Raw genomic sequence first — 5,417 nt, forward strand, 5'->3', positions numbered from 1 at the left:
GGTGCCTTTGGTGTCCTCATCAGACTCACTCAGTCATCATGAAAATGTAGCAGAATAATGAAAGTCTGAGGTCTTATTATAAGTGGCCAAACATTTGCACACATATCAGTAGAATGATAAGTCTCTAAAAAAGTGTTTCCTTCATTTTATTAAATTTTTTTCATTGGATGTACGTGATTTTGGCATGTCCCACACACTGCTCTGCTAACTACAGTGTGTGTAATAAGTGGTTAAATGATACTAAATCCAAAAATGTTTTACATGGTTTTACTGTCCACAATAAGTTATTTGATAAAACAAGTAATTTTGATCATGTATATTGTATTTTCATAATCATATTGAACATTTTGCATGTGTCCCTGAAATTGCTGTCCACCCTGTCATTATGGGGTAACTGCCCCTTTAAGAAACCCACTGATGTTTTCAGTGACATCACTACGAGCATTTTGTCTTTCTTCAATGAAGGCTGAAGCAGTGTCTAGTTGCAGAGTAAGTATGTACACTTATGTTTCATAATTTTCATCATATTATGTGTGTAGTTGGATGTTGTCAAGCTTAACATGTCCACTCTGTCATAGTGAAATATCAATTGATAGAAAAACCTATCAGAACTTTGAAATATATTTGTAAAACAGTACACAGTCAGCTTGCTAACTGTAGTATGTTGCTAAGTGAAGGTCCACCATGTGCTCATTAAATGCTAACATTAGCCAAAAATGTCCACCCTGTCATTGTCCACCCTGTCAGCAAGCCTTCCATGATAGGGTGGACATGGTTCATGACAGGAAGGACATGTGCATAGTTTAGGCCACATACTGATAATGTTACACATATTACAACAGCTATTACACACATTTTATAACAGTACATGCTATACATAGTAAGAATGGACAATATGGACAATTTTTTGGCGATATCGGTATCAGCAAACCTAGTTTGATAATGCAAGCCTAGTTTTCCGGGACTGCCAATTAAAGTGTGTAAGGGAACATTTTGAATCGTCTTTTTCAAGGAATGAGATCAAAAGGAGCTGAGATAGCAAGGAGATATCGGGAACGTCGTGATGCTGACCCAGACAGAAGAATAAAGTACCTTGAGAAAGAAAGGGTCAAATGGAAAAAAGACAGAGAGACTGGAAAGAAGAAGGGTGTCAATGAGCTCAGTGAGAGAGAGAAGAGGGCAAAAAGAAAGAAATGGAGAGAGGCAAAAAGTCAAGCCAGAGCCAGAAACAGGGCCAGTGCTTTGCTACAGTCAGAGACACCACCCAACTCCCCTGCTGAAACTCCTGAAAATCAGCATGAGCCAGGGCCCTCCAGGTTAGATCATTGGAAGTTTAGCTGATGAGACTTATTAGAAAGTTTAGATTTATTTGAAGGACAATTATCAACTGTTTATGTCCCCATAAAATGACATATTGATAACTAACTTGCTAAAAAAAAATCCTTACAAATATTTTGTGTTTCAGGCAACGGCGTCAAGGGGAAAGCATTCGAAGGAGTTCGAAGAGAAAACTGAAAAAACTGATCGAAATATTAGAGGCACAGCTCACAAAAGAGAAAAGTAAAACTGAGAAATATAAGAAGAGGTACTATCGGGCCAAGAAAGAAAGTGCGTCCAAATCACCATGTACAAAAGTCAATGCTTTGTTGGCACATCAAAAAGTGAATTCACCCATCAAAAGAGCTCTTCTTTTCCATACATCCCTGATTGAAGATATTAGAAGAAAATATGAACATGCAAAAACAAACCGAGAGAAGCAGCTGATAGCAAAAGTGGTCAGTGGAAACATTCTTAAGAAGTATAAGCTCCAAAAGCATGCCCAGACTGCTTTTGGCTACTCTAAGAAGAGAGCAAAGTATCCTGTGGATCTGACCTACCGTGGGAGGAGGTGCTTCAGTCGAAATGAGATTAGGAAGAACGTTACATCATTTTTTCTTCGAGATGATGTTAGTCGAATGACAACTGGCCGCAAACAAACAGTCACACGGCTGAAGAAAAAAATGCTAAAGAGGTTGCTTACTGATACAATGAAGAACTTGCATAGGAGGTTTCTCTCTGAGCACATTGGCCAAATGTCATACACCTCCTTTTGCCGTCTCAGACCCTTTTGGGTGGTAACCCCTTCTTCCTCTGACCGTGACACATGTCTCTGCAAAAAACATGAGAACTTGCAATTCATTGCCAATGCCTTGCAGAGCCAAGGGTTACTGTCCTCAAGAAATATTGAGGAAATGTCTGAAGCAACCATGTATGACCCGAAAGCCAAGGTCTGTGCTTATGGTGAGTGCAGTGAATGCCTCCTAACTTGTCACCCGATGCTGACAACCCCTGGGGGAAGAGAACATTCGTTTATCTCAGTGGATGACAGAGAAGATCAAGAAGGATGAGAAGGTGTCAACAATAACAGTGAAAAGGGAGATAACAACAACAGAGCATGAGCTTAACACAGATTTCCAGGAGAGGCTTCTCCATTTTAGGAGCCATGTCTTCAACATTAAATGGCAGTTTGATGCCTACAGGGAGCTCAGGAGGAGTCTGAAGCACAATGAGTCCCTCTTGCATATAGATTTTAGCGAAAATTACTCATGTAAGTACAGCGAAGAAATACAATCTGTGCATTTTGGAGGCTCACACAAGCAGGCCAGTCTGCACACTGGAGTGCTCTACACCACTGGTGAACAAGCGCCACACACCTTCTGCTCCATATCACCCTCCAGAAGACACGACCCTGTGGCCATCTGGGCCCACCTTGATCCAGTTCTGAAGGTAGTGAGAGAACGACACCCTCAAGTCAGCACACTTCATTTTTTTCAGCGATGGGCCTGCAACGCAGTATCGACAAAAAGGGACATTTCTTCTACCTCTCAACGGAACCCTACAAGTATGGCTTCAAATAAATAACGTGGAATTTCTTTGAGGCTAATCATGGGAAGGGGGGCACCAGACGGTGTGGGTGGGGCCCTCAAGAGGTCAGCAGACCGGATTGTAGCCCATGGAGGAGACATTCCTGATGCCCAGAGCTTGTATAACAAGCTGAAAAGCCTGGACACATCTGTCGAGCTGTTCTTCATCCCAGAGAGGGATATTGAATCAAAGCCTGAGGTACCTGCAATAGCTGCCATAAAAGGCACTATGAGAATCCACCAAGCTATCAGTCTGACACCCGGCCAAATGAAATACAGAGACATTTCATGTCTGTGTAAAAGGGAGGAAGGTGTTTTGGACTGCCTCTGCTTTAACCTTCAAGAGGTCACTCTAGCTAATGTTCCTGTTTCATCTGACAAGTCTCCAGCATGTGGAAAGACACCAGATAATCCTAGGAGACCAGAAATGATTGAGGTAAAGCACATTGGAGAGTGGTGCGTCGTTAATTATGACAATGAAGCATACCCAGGTATCATCATGGATGCAGAAGGGCACAGTGTGAAAGTTAAGTGTATGCAACGCCAAGTTCAAATGGCCAAGTCTTTGGGACGACATCTGTTGGTACCATGACTGGCAGGTACTTTGCCTAATACCAGAACCACAGGCTCTGAACAAGCGCTCTGTACAGATTGAAGTGTCTGCATGGAAGTATGTGGAACAGCAACTGCAGAACTGAGCCATGTCTCTGCAGAAAGGGAGAGACTGTTTGGAGATGCGTCCAAGTGATCTTTCTGTAATATTCTGTTTTTTCAAATCAACTGTTCTCCACTTAAAAACATTTTTCTTCTTGTTCTACAGTTGAATGTTTGACTTTCACTGTGCAGAATGATGTACAGAGTTTAACGCTAGAAGGCCACATTAATGTCTCATTTTGGGCATCTTTATTCAGTGGCTGCATGCAGGTAGAGTGGATCAAAAACAGTCTGTTCAACTTGTAATTTCCCCCTACCTGGGAAAAGGCATTTTTTACATCATTTTCTTGCATTGTTCCTTGCATTTATGAGGCCATTCAATGACATTTCACAACGTGTCCACCCTGTCATGCCCAGGGTCCACCCTGTCATGTCACTGTCCACCCTGTTATTTTCATGTTCTATGAAAATAAACAAATTATTTTCAGAAGTTAGCAAAATCTTTTGTGTGATTCCTTTATAAACAAATGAGGGCCAAATAGTATTGTTTGACCAGATATCTTTTTTGTTAGATTTTATTTAGAAAAGAAAGTGCAACTCTCGCAGATTTTATAGAGAACCAAATAGTTTGCCATAATTTCATTATTATCCAAATACTTTTCCCATAAACTAAAATATATTGTTGAGAAAGTGACTAAATAGTTTTCTGAAAATGTACGTTTTATAATCACTATGTAATTACAATGTATTTATTCTGCTTTGAAATTGTCCATGACAGGGTGGACATATTTTGCTGTTTGCATGTAAATTGTCTGCTTGCAGTTAATTTATAAAAAGTGTGGGAGCTTGACCAATATGCATTTCTAACAGCATAACATATACTTAATACAATGAATATGAAGTTCAATGGAAAATCTCAGCTTTTTTGGGGGGAAATGGGGAAGTCTCAAAGGCACCTTATGGTGATATTGACCCATCTAGCAAGCTAGCCAACTTTAGCCAGTTAGCTTGGGTGCTTGACTGCCATTGTGAGGTCAGACAGCTCGGTTTGCCAGAGCGTCCAGTGTGCGCTCTGAACACTCAGAGAGCAAAATGCTCTGAATTTACAAACAGACAATCTGAATTTACAAACACCCAGAGCGCACTCTGAGCGCACTCTGGCACCCCAGATTGAATTTACAAACACACCCTAAGGGGCGTTCATAAATTCACTCAATCTACTCAGATTTCAGAGCACTCACATCTGAGTGTGCCAGAGCACAGAATAACTGATGAATTTACAAACTCGCAACACCTGTTGAATATGACCAGTGTCAGTAAACGTCGGCAATAAAAAACTTAACTCAATTGTTGCCAGCAGCACAGTTACAGTCACTAACGCTCTATATAACATGAAAACAGCCTAACCAACTCTGCTTGGGCGAGTAAAATGGTCAGAGTGAGGTGTTCTCTCGTTTGTGTCTGGTAGAGCATGGCGCTTGCAACGCCAGGGTTGTGGGTTCGTTTCCCACGGGGGGGCCAGTATGAAAATGTATGCACTCACTAACTGTAAGTCGCTCTGGATAAGAGCGTCTGCTAAATGACTAAAATGTAAATGTAAAATGTAAGTAGCTAGCCAACTTTAGCCAGTGAGCTTGGGTGCTTGATTGCCGTTGTGAGGTCAAAACTCTCCGATCAACCATTCTCCTCGGCCAGAGTGTCCAGTGTGCGCTCTGAACGCTACAAACATACAATTTAACAGCGCTCTGAATTTACAAACGACCAGAGCTCACTCTGACACACTGGAGACAATGTACGAATGCACCCTTAGTAGACCAGCCCCAGCTGCTATGGCGTCTACGGGAGACACACCCAATTATG

Source organism: Coregonus clupeaformis, chromosome 16, assembly GCF_020615455.1.
Source record: "Coregonus clupeaformis isolate EN_2021a chromosome 16, ASM2061545v1, whole genome shotgun sequence".
Taxonomy (NCBI): domain Eukaryota; kingdom Metazoa; phylum Chordata; class Actinopteri; order Salmoniformes; family Salmonidae; genus Coregonus; species Coregonus clupeaformis.